Source organism: Notolepis coatsorum (genome assembly GCF_963971535.1).
Source record: "Notolepis coatsorum genome assembly, chromosome: 19".
NCBI classification, from domain to species: Eukaryota; Metazoa; Chordata; class Actinopteri; order Aulopiformes; family Paralepididae; genus Notolepis; species Notolepis coatsorum.
The window spans coordinates 55506195-55522234 of NC_140183.1; positions in this window are offsets into that span (position 1 = coordinate 55506195).

Consider the following 16040-nt stretch of genomic DNA (forward strand, 5'->3'; position numbering starts at 1 on the left):
CATGTCATGTACCAAGGTCTAATGACCACATAGAATAGAAACTGAAGCAGGCTGCACATGAACAAAAACAACCCCCTCAGTAGATGCTTTTAAAGCACGGTCCCGGGAGACAACACAAACGCGCTTTCAAAAGGTAAATTATATTTATTAGCTGTGGCAGGAATTCAAACCTCCACTGAATTAGGATGAGGAAAGAGGGGAAATAATCCCACAAACATATAACAAATAGGGAAAAGGGTAGTTGGAGAACACACAAGCAAATATAATAAAGTAAGGCACAAGAGCCAACACAAGCCCTAGTGACCTAGTGTCACAGGACACAACCACAAGCCCTGCGGTTGGCAGTCTGGGAATCCCCCAGCAAATGTACACAACGTGCACAGCACAATATAGTTCCACACAAGCAGTGGCAAAAAGGCAGAAGGCCCAATACATAGATATATATATTAATTCCACACAAGCAGTGGCAAAAAGGCAAGAGGCCACAATATATATATATATATACTAGAGCTGGGCCGTTAACGGCGTTAACGTGCTGCGTTAACGCTATACTAGTATCCAGTGGAGGTTTCTCTATGACAACACGTGAAATACAAATTCACTCATAATTCATAATTATTATTAATTTACATATACCTATATATATATATATATTTTTTTTTTATTATTATTATTATTATTATTTTTTTTATTATAAATGTTTTCCTCTGTAAAAAAAATTCCAGTGAATTTTTTTTTCTTCAAAAATTGCCAAAATTGACAGCTCTGAGCAGGCCTGCACTGCAGTATTGCCTGCAGTAATTATTCGTGAAGAAAACTTCACGGGTGTGACCCATTGTTAATAAATAATAAATAACAGCGAATCAAAATAGGCTATTAACTTCATCTAAGCACGGTCTGTGCAGTTAAACTCTTGCCATTGAATGGATAACAAGGCTGTCAATCATTCAATCCACCAATCAGCTAATGGTTTCTCTTTGGCTGTTCTGTGGCTCTGCAGCTAGCATGATTGACAGCCTTGTGGCCCAATCAGATAATGGTTTCTCTTGTGCCGTACTGTGGCTCTGCAGCGAGCTTGTTTTCAAAATAATTTTTATATCAGGAAGATAACTTGTCGTTACGCAAGTCTTGTGAATGTCTAAACAGGGCTGATGACATTGATGAAGATGATATCAATAACAACAATGCCTCTCCATTGTGCATCGTTTGATGATATATATTTTTTTTATCTCAGTCGTTGTAAAACGAAAGCCTGCAGTGCTTAGCCTGGACGCAGCCGAAGTGTAGTAGTTCTAACGTCACTCGGGAGACAAAAGCCAAACATCAATTTGATGCAACAAGCTGGCTCGCGATGCACTATTGTTTACATTTTCCATGGGATTAATGCAAGTGGCTCGAGTCGGACTCGTCACATGGAGAAGCTGCACTATTCAACGATATGGGTAAGTCGTGTCTTCTTGGCTTTAGAATGTCAGTTTGTGTAACGTTACTGTAACCGAATTGAAACCGCATCATAACTCCTACATCGACCATGTCACTTTTCAAAAGGCATGAATGAATGAAAACTTTATTTAACAGATTGCAGAATGGGTACAATATACAGTACAGCTCAATACACATAATTATTAAGGAGATGCAGACCAGATAAAGACTTTCGTCTTGTTTACATCAGGGTCCCCCATTTTCAATTCATAGTGAAATGTATCTTGTGTTATTAGGAGCTCTGCTAAAGTTGGTAGCTAACGTTATATTGATAATGTTTCAATATTATCAGGTTGATATTATTAGGTTGATAATGGACATGTTAGATATTCCAATGTACAGTTTTGCATACCATTGACTCTAAGAATGGTCTGTGTTATTGAAATCGTCACAGCAATATAGTTTGTTTATACTTCAGAAGTATGATATTTAAACATGGTCCCCAAAATGAATGGAAGCGAATGAGGAGCCTGACACCTGGGAGGAATGGGGGTGTTGCAGCGTTGGGGATGTTTAAAAAATATAATTTAATATATAATATAATATAATAATTTGTGCTTCACCTAAAAATTTGGTCAGCAGCCTCCACTGCTAGTATCGCGCGATAATATAATTAACGCATTAATCTAAAAAAAAAAAGGAACGCCCTGCTTCACATTCACACAGTTCCATTCACACCTGGGAGCTGCCCAGTACAACCACAGTTGACACCATTGGCCACTGAGCAACTCCGCTGGAGCAGTTGATTCAAGCCATGTCACATAGTTCAAGTTTGAAATGATTCTTTCTGTTTTGCTCCTGAGAGTGCTAGATACTGTACTGTACTGGTAATATTATTTATTTGTGTTAACTTCTGAATAAAACAATTTATTAAACACAAGTACATCTTATTGGGGCGACAGTGGCTCAGGAGGTAGAGCAGTCGTCTGGCAATCCGGAGGTTCCCGGTTCGATTCCCACTCCTGGGCAGCGTGTCGATGTGTCCTTGAGCAAGACACTTAACCCCTAATTGCTCCCGATGAGCAGGTTGGCACCTTGCATGGTTGCCTCCACCGTCGGTGTGTGAATGGGTAATATGTAAGTAACAAATTGTGAAGCGCTTTGGATAAAAGCGCTATATAAAAAAGCAGCCATTTACCATTTACCATTTTATTGAACATTATTTTGATATTTCATTACCAATTATCATAGCAAAACAGCTTTTTCAAACAGTCTGTAATGCATTTTGGAAACGGGAGATGGGCTCATGGTGTAATGGGCCACCTGGCCTGAGAAACATAAGGAGGAAAGAAAAAGTAAGGACTTACTTCTGGTCATTATTTGGGTAGAACACACATATTTTGAATGCCTTCGGCAGGTTTTTTTTTTTTTTTTTTTTTTAGCCATTTTAATCTAGATTAATCTAGATTAAATCCAGGATTGCAGATAGATTAATCTAGATTAAAAAAATTAATCTATGCCCACCTCTAATATATACTCACCTGGTAGCTGCACCAACACAAATACAATGCCTACCAGGTAAGTGGTGTGAACAACAAGAACACACAATGAAACAGTCCCACACAACAGTGGAAACAAAGGCAGTATTATAATAATTATTCCACACAAGCAGTGGTAACTCAAGGGCAGTGTTGTAATAACTATTCCACACAAGCAGTGGTAAACAATGGCAACCTCCAACTCTATGGTCACTGGCAAATGACTCCATGAGGCGCCCGGACGTGTGTGTGCTGTCAGGCATTTGTCCACCCGTCCCTCTTGAGGTGATTGCCATCAGCTGTCATTCATTAGGCAATCAGCACTCTTCAGTGTAGGGACGGGCGGCACCTGACAAGAGAAAAAGAGACAGCATTAGCTATCATGCACACACACACACACACACATCACATCCAACACATATCATATTTACATATACTAACCTGATGTTCAGATGGTGTCATAAATACAGTAATAATGGTAATGACCAACCCACGTACCCATGTACGTCACATCAGCTTTTGAGAGTCTTTTCTTTTGAAGCTGGGCTTTGACTTGTTGGGTGTCGCGAGTGGTAGGCTCCAGTAGCTGTTTGCTGACTGGGAGGGTGGTGCGTGTCTGCCTTGACATGAGTCTCTGTGCAGGTGAACCTAGCTGTGCATCTCAAGGGATGTTTCTCAGATTCAGTAGGTTTAGAAACGTGTCTGTTCCATCCCTTTTCGACTTTTCCATCAGCTGTTTTGCACTACGGACTGCCCTCTCAGCTAGACCGTTGCTCTATGGTAATTCTGGGCTGCTTGTGACATGCTTAAAGTCCCACTGTGTGGCGAAGTCCTTGAACTGCTGGCTGGTATACTGCCTAGCGTTGTCCGAGATGAGTGTGTGTGGTGATCCATGGACCGAGAAGTGCCGTTTGAGTTTTGTGATGACTGAAATTGACGTGATGTCCTTGAGTTGGGCAATCTCATACCATCCAGAATATGAGTCCACGAGCACTTGATAATGTTTCCCATTCCATTCCAGAATGTCTGTTGCCACTGTAGACCAAGGCTGGTCAGGAACCGGGTGTGGCTGGAGTGGTTCGTTCGGCTGGTTGTGTTGCACACAGAGCATGTCCTTGCTCATGGTGGGCCAGAACGCTATGCCTCGGGCTCTGCGTTTGGTTGACTCTGCCCCCGGGTGGCCTCTGTGTACAATTTGTGTGTATTCACTCTGTAGGGACTGAGGGATGACTATTTGGTGACCTTTCATTACGATTCCTTCAATGGTCAGCTCGTCCCGGAAGGGGAAGAAAGGACCAATGGCTGGTCTTTCCCTTTCTTGTAGACGAGGTTGATGTTATATTTCTGCAACTGTAGCATCATACGTTGGAGTCGTGCTGGAGCTGTGGAGATCGGCTTGTTGATGATTGTGACCAGGGGTTGGTGGTCGGTTTCCACAGTTATTGGTTTTCCATAGACATAATCATACAATTTCGAACATGCAAACACAACCGCTAGGAGTTCCTTCTCTATTTGCGCGTAGTGTGTTTCAGTCTGTGTCAGCGTACGTAACGCATAGGCAATTGGTCTGCCTTCCTGTAAGCATGCTGCTCCAAGTCCGTGTTGTGAAGCGTCGCAGGTGAGTGTGACTGATCGATGAACGTCATAGTACGACAGGACAGGTGGGCTAGACATGCGTTCCTTCAGAGTGTCGTATGCATCCTGGTGCTGCTTCAGCCAGCACCACACTGTGTCCCTATGTGTGAGTTGTCTCAGCGGAGCTGAGAGTTCGCTGAAGCCTGGGATAAATTTCCAGAGGTAGTTGACCATGCAGAGAAAGCGCTGGAGTGCTGTGACGTCCTCTGGGATTAGCAGTTCGGCAATGGCTTTGGTCTTGGATGGGTCTGCTTTTAGGCCATCACTGGTGAACACGTGACCGACATAGCAGACCTCAGCCAGTCGAAACTTGCACTTGAGGGGGTTGAGTCTCAGATTCACCTGACGTGCGCGGTTCAGTATCTTCACCAGGTTTCTGTCGTGCTCTGCTACATCTTGGCCTCCGACAAGGATGTCGTCGTCGATGATGGCACAGGGGTATCCTGCAAATATCTGCTCCATTGAGCGCTGGAACACCTCGCTGGCTGCATTTATTCCGAATGGCATCCGGAGGAATCTGTAGCAGCCAAAAGGTGTGCTGAAAGTGGTCAGCAGTGATGACTTACTGTCCAAAGAGATTTGCCAGAAAGAGCTTTTGGCGTCTAGGACTGAGAACACTGTTGCATTTGTCATTTGTGATGCAACCTCCTCAACAGTACGCATAGGATGGTGGGGATGTTTTAATGCTTTGTTGAGATCTCTGGGGTCGATGCAGATTCTTATGTCATCAGTTTGCTTTTTATTTGTAGCCACCATGGATGACACCCATTCCGTTGGCTCCGAGACGGGAACGATGACGCCTAGGTCCTTCATCCTGTCAAGCTCAGCCTTGACTCTGTCCTGCATGGCTAACGGAATACGGCGTGCTGGACGGACGACAGGCTGTACATCTGGATCTAGTTTCATGGAGTATTTGACTGGTAGCTTGCCAAGTTTGTCCTGGAAAAGATCAGCATAGTCTGTAAAGATCTGATGGGGCAGGTTAGCATTGTCATTCACACTGAGTTGGTGAACCTCCTTGTTTAGTATTACTAGTTCCATGCGTAAGCATGCTGGTAAGCCTAGCAGTGGCTGGACGTTTCTCTCCACAATGTAGAACTGCAGTGCATATGGCTGGCCTGCTAGGTGACATGATAGTGTTACTGAACCCACAGTGTTGATCTGATCTCCTCCATATGCAATCAAGTTTTTGAAAGGTCGATTTCTTCTCCTTTCTCCACATGTTTGAATGCATCATATGACATGACATTGCACCTTGCTCCTGTATCGACTTTCATCTCGATAGGCTTGCTATTTACATGAACAGTGGTAAATGTTTCACTTTTCCCTTTTGCATTACAGTTTATTGTGTCAACATTCTCCAGTGTTATTCCGTCCACATAGAATGATTCTTCATCGCTACCACTTGTGGCTCGTTCTGGTTCTAGTTGGTTGACGGATCTCCTTTGCCTCTGTGTGCTAGAGCGTTGCTGTGTTAATCTGCAACAGTTTTTGTAGTGGTTCCATTTCTTGCATGTGTGACATATGCAGGGCAAACCTCCCTCTTAGCTACATGACTGCCCCCACAATTGTTACAATTTGTGATATGCGTGTTATTTTCTGACTGTGGTTTCTGTCTTGTCTCAAATCTCTGTTTTCTTGAGACTCTGTGTTGCATGCTGTCAACTTTAATGGACATTTGCGGTACTGCAGATAGTGTCTTTGTGTGCTGGTCAGACAGCTCATGTATTCGACACACTGATATGGCCTTAGTTAGAGTCAGTTCACTATCACGCAGCAATACTTTTCTCAGACCATCGTCACTTATGCCACATACAAGTCTATCTCTGGTGAGGTCGTCTCGCAATATTCCAAAACCGCAGCTCTTAGCTTTGATCCTTAAATCAGTAACGTATGATTTAATTGTCTCACCTTGGTTTTGGCATCTTGTGTTAAACTTGTGCCTTTCCATTGTAATGTTGGTTTGAGGATTGCAAATTCCCAGAAATGTTCTCTTTAAACATACTGGGTTCTCCTTAGACTCCGCGGGAGTGATGACATTTCCACCTTCACCGGGTGCTCTTACCTCTGCTGCGTATGTGAATGATCTCTCACGTTCAATGGCTTCTGATCCTGCCAGATTGAGTAGAATATACTCCTGTGTGCGTGCTGATTTTTCAAAGTGTGCCGCGACAATGAAAATGTCGTACTCTTGTTCAAACACTCGCCAGTTCTCTGCGATGTTCCCATCAAATACCAGGGGATCGGGTCTGCGGAATCCATCTGCCATGACGACACTGTATGATAATGTGCGTGGCTAATTAGTAGGCTACAAGTTCAACGTTAGCTTGTTAGCCTCTCAATCGATAAAAGAAATCATTCCTTGTTTTTTCTTTTCTTTTCGTCTTTCTCGAAACGTGCATAATCCAGTATGTCCGCTTTTACTCCTGACACCATGTTGAATGACCAGACGGAGGGAATACTTTATAAAGTATTATGTTTATTACCACGAGACATGGCTTAACACAGGCTCTACTGAGAGTACACATTAAACAGTAGTCGGTACGGTGGCCGCTATAACCGTGTATCAAAAGGCATATAGTGAATGCTCTACAGGGCCAGTTGGAATGAGTTGTATGGGACCCACTTGCAAGCCTACATTGGGTTGCTCATTTTAGCAGGAGTGTACAAATCAAAAGGAGAAGCAACAGCAAGCCTTTTTGGAATGCCGACACTGGAAGGGAAATACGTGTCATACTCTTTGATGGCTGATGAGTATGTGACAAACTTGCAGCATGCCCTATCCTTACCACACCTTCTTCTCCACTTAGTTACACTTGTGGTGTGGCAGGAATTCAGAAGATGCTCTACTTTATCACAGGCAGCACCTTTACATGCATATTAATTTACTATTAAGTCAACATGGACCTTTAAAGCAAGTGGCTCAAGAGAATACCCTGCTAGGACCTGAAAGACACTTTATGAATTGCTTTAATTGCACTAATTTGTTTCCACCAACACTTTGATGAACATTGTTACTCAGCTGATAGAGTTGTACCCTTCCTGCTGACTTGTCGTACAGAACTTGTAAGTCCCTATAAGCGTCAGCTAAATGACAAAATGTAAATGTAAACAGTAGCCTATGCTTTTATGCTCTTTGTGTTGTTATTAAAACGTTCAATTAATTTAATGTTGAACTGGGGAGAGTTGCTAGGAGACTGGTCGGGCGTTGTTTACAATGTTGACAGTAGTCTCGTATTTCTAATCGGACCTAATTAACAGAGCGGGGACTTTCTACTCGGATATAGCTGTTGGTTGTTGGGTAGTCGCGGAGAAGCAGGAGGGGGAAAGTGTGCTCACTTGACTGTAATCGACAGACTTTGTCGTTGCAGTGGTGACGTCTTGAGAGAAGCCGCCCCTGTGGTGTTTTGATTGCGATTTGAACACTAGCTGTCAAAGAAGCTATCAGGAGTATTGAGGTTGGTCTGGCAGTCGGTGGTTCTCTCTAGGTCTTTCTTTCCTGACTTTTCTTGCTCTGTGTTTTCAATTTCAGTCTGTTTTTCTTCTTCAGCTAATGTTCCTAGTATTTTTAGGACTTGCTATACAGTACGTTAACTTTGCAGAAGTGTTATGAGGTCAGCGTGGGAGGGTATGGAGGATGAGGGAGGAGGAGGAGGGGGTCGTGGAGGGATGGGGAGCAAGGGGGGTAAGCGCTTAGCGTCCAGTCCTATACCAGGGGATAGCGGTGAGGAAGGTTGGGGAGGGGGAGCTAGCTGTGTTGATCAAAGTTAGAGGCCAGGGGCTGGGGGATGGAGGGTTTAAAAATCTCCACCCGATGCGGCTCTCAGCCTCATTGGAGGGTAAGGTAGGAAAGGGCTTCCAGGCTACAGTGAAGTCAGATGGTCAGCTTAAGCTGGTATGCATTGACCAAAAACAGTTTGATGCAGTTATTAAGGTGACCAAAGTGGTAGTTGCAAATGTGGAGGTGTCATGCATAGGCAGGAGCAGGGGTTAAAGGGAATGCTTTTTGGAGTATATGAGGGCCTTTCTATCCAGGAGATTTTGGAAAATGTGAGGGGTGGGCAGGTGACTGAAGTGGTGCGATTTAAGCCCAGGGAGGGGGGGGGGGGGGGTGATTCCCCTGTGCTGCTGATTTTTTCTGACAGTGCCCTTCCGGAGAGAGTAACTATTGGCCACATGTCCTATAGGGTCAGAGAGTATATTAGGCCTCCCTTGCGGTGCTACAATTGCCAAAGGTTTGGCCACAGTGCTGGATCCTGTAGGGGTAAGCGGAGGTGCATGAAGTGTGGTGAGTGTCATGACATCAGGGAGTGCAAAGCGGATGTTCCTAAATTTTGCAATTGTAGCGGGGATCACCCTGCTAGCTTTCGTGGGTGTGTGGCCTCCAGCAAGACTCTGCAGGTTGTGATGGTGAGGGAGCGGGATGGGACTTCCTATGCTGATGCAATCAGAGTAGTTCAGGGGGCTAATATTGTGAGTGCGGCTATTGTGGACGGGGGGAGCCAGCGTGCTTCTCCCCCGGCCGGGCCAGTTCTTCCCCCAGATTCTCTGATCTTTAGCAAGGAGTCCTTTCTAGCCTTCGTGGTCAAAGTGCTGGTGGGAGCAAAGGTGAGTGGGTCTCGGTCAGACACAATCAGGATGGTGGTGGATGCCGCAGAGAATTATTTGGGGGTCAAGCAGTTGTGTCCAGAGAAGCTGTATGATTTGATAGCTGGGAAGAAAAGGGGACTTTCGCTGACTCTGCGGCTTGGGAGCAAAGAGGCCCCGGTTGAGATGGCGGTTGGGGGTGGTGAATCTGACTAGTTACAATGTTGTGCATCCTTCAATGGAATGCTAGGAGTCTGACAGCAAATGGTCAGGAGCTAAAGAGGTTTGTGGCGGCTTTTAGGGATAAGCCTGAGTTAATTTGTATTCAGGAAACCTGGCTGAAGCCATGTTTGGATTTTGTCATTCCAGGGTATGACAGCTTGAGGGTGGACAGACCTGGAAGATCAGGAGGGGGGTGTGCAACATTTATAAGGAATGGGATTCAGTATCGGGGGATGGACGTGGGAACTAGCCTGGAGTGTGGTGGCGGAGGTATGGACAGAATCTGGTTCAATTAAAGTGGTACATTTTTATAATCCTTGCGAGCGTTTGGAAGCAGCAGGGTTGGATGGGATTATGGGGCAGTGTGATGGTGGATGTATATGGGTGGGAGACTTCAATGCTCACAACCCTTTATGGGGCAGCGGGAGAAAGGATCTTAATGGAGCTGTGGTGGAGGATTTCCTGGATAGGAATAATCTGGTGGTGATTAATGATGGGAGACCTACCAGGTTCCATATTCTCTCTAATTCTAGTAGTCACATTGATCTCACTTTCTCCTCCCCTAATTTAGCTAGGGTGGGGAATGGAATGTGTTGGACAGATATACAATGGGGAGTGACCACTACCCAATCTATAGTAGGTTTGGCAGGGGAATGATAGTTGAGGTTGACGAGGTAAAAGTAAGGTATAACTTCTCCCTTGCTAAATGGGAAGAGTTTCAGCAGGTGTGCATAGAGTTAGTTGGGGAAGTAGACAGTGACAGCTCTATTGACTCATGGAACTCCTCCCTGGGGGATATGATTCACAGGGCAGCTCAGAAGGCGGTTCCTTTGAAGCAGGGTCCCTTGGTGGAATAAATATTGTGATGGTGCGGTGAGGAACCGGAATCTCGCTTACAGGCGGTTGAGGAAACACCCTAAACACCCTATAAAAAGAGGTCTATTCCAGTAATGACCTCAGGGGGGGTGGAGGAGGTGTCCAATTTGGAGAAGGCTAGTATGTTGGTGGAGGCTTTCAGGGCTGTTCATAGCTCTGAGAGTCTCGGGAGGAGAGGGGTAGGAGGAGTTGTGGTGGGGGTGTTTCTTGACATAGAGAAGGCGTATGACTCTCTATGGAAGGAAGGGCTACTGATTAAGTTGTTCAACCTGGGTGTCAGGGGCAGGATGCTCAACTGGATTCAGGATTTTTTGAGAAGGAGGACTATTCAGGTCAGGGTTGGGTGTGTCTGCTCGGAGACCGTGGAGGTGGAGAATGGAACCCCGCAGGGGAGCGTAATCAGCCCGGTCCTTTTTAATGTGATGGTTAATGATATTTTCAGTGACGTGCAGGGGGGGCTCGGTCAGTCTTTGTTTGCGGACGATGGGGCCTTGTGGAAGAGAGGGAGGAACGTGGAGTATGTGATAAGGCAGGTCCAAAAAGCCTTGGACTCAGTGGAAGCCTGGGGGGAGAAGTGGGGCTTTAGGCTTTCGGCCCCGAAGTCCAAGTTTATGAAGGAAGCTGCCGGAGGGGGGGCTAAGGAGTGAGGGTGAAGGTGTTTAAGTTCTTGGGTGTCTGGCTAGACGAGAGGTTGACCTGGTCCACTCACGTCAGCAAATTAGTGGAGAAGGGTGAGAAGGTCGTTAACACCATGAGGTGCCTGGCAGGGTGTGACTGGGGGCGGACAGGGGGTCCTTGACCCTAATTTATCAAGCTATGTTAAGGTTAAGGGGCGGCCTCTGAGACGGTTCTGCGTAGGCTGGACGTTCTCCAGGCGAGGGCTCTGAGGCTTTGTTGTGGAGCCTTTAGGTCCTCTCCGGTCCCTGCCCTGCTGGTTGAAATGAGTGAGATGCCCTTGGCATTGAGGCGGGTTGAGCTAGGGCTACAGTACTGGGTGAAGTTGAGCGCCTCCGGCCCGGCCTTTCCTGCTAGGCGGCTGCTTCAGGGGTCATGGGAGTCGGGGGGTAGGGTCAAGTGCAGGCCTTTCTTTGATGAGGTGAACCAGTGGGCCGGTAAATTGGGGCTGGTTCAGGAGGACCCGCCTCCTTGTAGGAGCTGGACTCTGGTGCCGTTCTGGCTGATACAGGAGCTGGATATCAACCTGTCCTATTTAGAGGTGGATAGGGATGGGATTCAGGCGGATGTGGAATCCTTCCTAAAACAGGAATTGGAGGTGTACCTGGGGGTCTTCACAGACGGGTCCAGGGACCCAGTCTCTGGGAGGGCTGGGTTTGGAGTATATGTGGCCCAGTGGGATCTGTGGGCTGGGCTTCGGATTTCAGATGGGAGCTCAGTCTTTGTGACAGAAGTGCTGGCTATCCTCTGCGCATTATGGTGGGTGGAGGATGTCAAGCCGGAGAGGGTGCTTCTGTGCTCGGACTCAGCAGCAGCTTTGGTGGCCTTGAGAGAGGGCAAGTCAAAGGCTCGGCCTGACCTGATCCAAGAGATTTTGATGGTGTTGTTTAGGCTGGAGAAGGTTGGCTGTGAGGTAAAGTTCTGCTAGGTCCCAGGGCATTCAGGAGTTGAAGAGAACGAAATTGTGGATGGCATAGCCAAAGGCTCATTAGATAGGACGGCCCCTGATCTGTCTGTACAGTTAGGGGGGGCCGAGCAGTGTAGGTGGGACTCGGAGACCAAGGGCAGGCACTTTTATTCTATCCAGCCCTCTGTGATTGATTGATTGAAAATGTTATTAACAGATTGCAGAATGGGTACAATAGAGCAGGGGTTCCCAAACTTTTCAGGCCAGGGCCCAGAAAATAAGGCGTCAGAGAGCCGCGGCCCAATGCACATCGTCTGGCTTTTTTTTTTTTTTTTTTTGCCAGGCGACCGTTTTTTTAAGCCAAATATCACTTCAATCCTATTAAGTTAGTTCAAGTTAGTTATTCATTTATATGTGCTATTTATGAGAGGGCTAACTTGTTGCAAAATAATAATGATAATAATAATAGCCTCATTAAAATACTATTGTTGCTTCGGTTGTTTTCAGCGTTTTATGTGCATAATCTGTTATTTAGTTTGAAATGTTCGTTGAAATAAGTAGATTTTTCGTTTTTGTTTATTTATTAAGTTAATATAAAACCATATAGTCACATTTTAGAATACAATAGAATAGAATTTTAGAATACAACTAGAAACACTGTCCTGGCCTGCTTCTAAGTTCAGTGGCCCGACAAAAAATAAAAAATAAAAAAAAATAAAAAAATAAAAAATAAAACATTTTTTTTTTTTTTTTTTTTTAAATCATCTCGCGGCCCACCCGTGGCTGCTCGCGGCCCACCTTTGGGTCGCGACCCCGACTTTGGGAACCACTAGAGTACAGCTCAATACACACAATTGTTAAGGGGATGCAGACCAGAGAAAGACTTTCGTCTTGTTTACATCAGGGTCCCCCATTTTCAATTAATCATATATGTCAGGAGGATGGGGGCCCCTTTTGGGGGGGGGTCATCCCTATGTTCCCCGGGTTCTATGTTCCCCGGGTTCTATGTTCCCAGTTAAAAAAAAAAAAAAATTCTAAGTTCCCCGCTCCCAAAATAAAGGTTCTATGTTCCCCGGTCCCGCCCGCTCCCGAACAAAAAAAGGGTCCTATGTTCCCCGCTGAAATAAAGGTTCTATATTCCCCGCAGCTCGCCACCAAGGCTGCCCGTAAGAGCGCACCGGCTACCGGCAGTGCAACAGATTCGCACGTACTCGTAGGGCTATCAAAGATAATATTGTAGCGTTCTGTCATACCGTCATTGAAGGAGAGTTTTTTTTTTTTTTTTTTTTTTTTATGTTTCTTTTGTGTCGTTTAATTCCAGACTCAACCGTTACATACAGGTCCAAAACACTTCGCTTGTTATGTCTACACAGCGGTTCTCTTGCGTGTAACCATGACAACAACATAACTTCCGGTGCCCCTCCTATATATCCCGGGGGGGAAACAACAGTTTCATATTAATGTACTTATATACAGGCTTGGATAGATCACGCTATCGGGAAATGTCCGTCAGTCACTCGCTGTACCACAGTTTCATATTAATTCATTTCTAGCCGAGAGAGAGCGAGAGCTGAGAGCCGAGAGAGCGAGAGCCGAGAGCCGAGAGAGCGAGAGCCGAGAAAGAGCGAGAGCCGAGCTCAGAGCCGAGAGAGAGCGAGATTGATTGATTGATTGAAAACTTTATTAACAGATTGCAGAATGGGTACAATACAGTACAGCTCAATACACACAATTGTTAAGGGGATGCAGACCAGAGAAAGACTTTCGTCTTGTTTACATCAGGGTCCCCCATTTTCAATTCATCAGGACATAATATGACATACATGACATACAGATAGTCAGTACTGCTACATCTATACATTTATGACATACCAGATTTGCAAATACAGTACTGTTTGTGATACAGAAGGAGTCAGGAAAAGGGAGTATATACATTTGACGTAGAAACTGTACATTGGAGGAGGTTGGGTGGGGGGGGGTTGGGTACACTGGGATATTGACAACCATACTGGGTAATCTACATTGGAGGTGGTTGGGGGGGGGGGGGGCACACTGTATATACAAGCAAAACTGTACATTGAGGGGGGGGGGGGGACACTGTACAAACAAACAAAATTGTACATTGGACTATTGACAAAACCATACTAGGTAAATGACTGTACATTGGAGGGGGTTGGGTTAGGATATTTACAGGGGCCAGTGTTGAGAGCCGAGAGAGAGCCGAGAGCCGCGCGTGTGTGTGTGTGTGTGTGTATGTGTGTGTGTGTATGTGTAAGCAATAAAAGCTTATTTTGAATTGATTATCGCTTATGTGGTCGGCCTGTTTGAGGACACCAACCTGTGCGCGATCCGAGAGAACAGCTGTGTGGACATAACAAGCGAAGTGTTTTGGACCTGTATGTAACAGTTGAGTCTGGAATTAAACGACACAAAAGAAACATAAAACTCTCCTCATTCTTCAATGACGGTATGACAGAACGCTACAATATTATCTTTGATAGGCCTATGTGATGTTGGCTATCTTGTTAAGACCCATTTATAATACTATGGTGTATTGAACATATAATCTTTGATAGGCCTACGTGCGAATCTGTTGCACCATCTATCTACATTCTACACCCTCACACAACTCTGTCGCTTTTTCGGGAGTAGCGGGGAACATATGACCTTTTTTTTGTCGTGACGTGTACGTTTGAGAACACTACCGTAATGACAGAGAATGAAGCAAGCTGACATGGTTGGCCCTCACACAACTCGTCGCTTTTTCGGGAGCGGGTAGCGGGAGCGGGGAACATAGAACCCGGGGAACATAGGACCCTTTTTATCGCGAGCGGGGGACATAGAACCCAGGGAACATAGACATGTTCCCTTTTGGGGGGGCGAGAAGGGACTCTGTTATAATCTGTAGATTACGGTTGGGGCACTGTGGGCTTAATCAGACGTTGTGTACAGTAGGGAAACATCCTTCTGGGTTGTGTGAGTGTGGGGGGGGGGGGGGGGGGCGGAGTCAGTGCAGCATGTCCTGATGGACTGTATTAAGTATGGGGAACAACGAAAATCCTTCTTTATAGTTCTTTCTTCTCTCAGGGAGTTAATTCTTTCTCTTTGTCTTCATTTCTAGGCCTGGGTGAGAACCATTGATTGATTGATTGATTGATTGATTGATTGATTGATTGATTGATTGATTGATTGATTGATTGATTGATTGATTGATTGATTGATTGAAAATTGTATTAACAGATTGCAGAATGGGTACAATACAGTACAGCTCAATACACACAATTGTTAAGGGGATGCAGACCAGAGAAAGACTTTCGTCTTGTTTACATCAGGGTCCCCCATTTTCAATTCATCATAACATATATGACATACATGACATACAGATAGACAGTACTGCTACATCTATACATTTATGACATACCAGATTTACAAATACAGTATTGTTTTTGATACAAGAAGAGTCTAGAAAAGAGAGTATATACATTTGATGAAGAAACTGTACATTGGAGAAGGTTGGTAGGTGGGGTGGGGGGGGAAACTGTACATAGGAGGTGGTGGGGGGGTTGGGTAGGTCCCAAGAAGAGGGTCTCGTGTTTTATTGGGTTTAATAGGACATTTATTGTACATTGGAGGGGGTTGCATTAGGACATTTACAGGGACCAGTTTCGAATTGCAGTCTCTCGTAGGTGCTCTTTGAGAGTGGTTTCGAAAGTGGGTAGTGATTCACATTCCTTTACAGCTGTGGGTAGGGCGTTCCACATTGATGTGGCATAATTGCAAAACGTGTTTAGTCCCTTGTTTGAGCCAAATCTGGGTTTAACATGTTTTGTGGAGCTCCCTCTGGTGTTGTGGTTGTGGTATTCACTGACCTTTGGGAAGTATTTTGACATGTACATGGGTACCTTAGTCGTGTAGTGTATCTTGTAGACCAGGCCCATTGCAAGTTGCTGAACTCTGTCGTCTACTCTAAGCCATCCTAGGTTGTCAAAGTGGGCAGGGGTGAGGTGGGTTCTAGGAGTAAGGTCAAGCAGTAGTCTGACCAGTTTGTTTTGAGATGTTTGTAATTTTATTTTTAGCGCCTTTGAGGTGCTTTGGTACCATGAGGTGCAAGCATAGTCGTAGTACCCTTGAATGAGTGCTCCTGCCAGAGTCTTCAGGGTATTCTTATTTACCAGAGA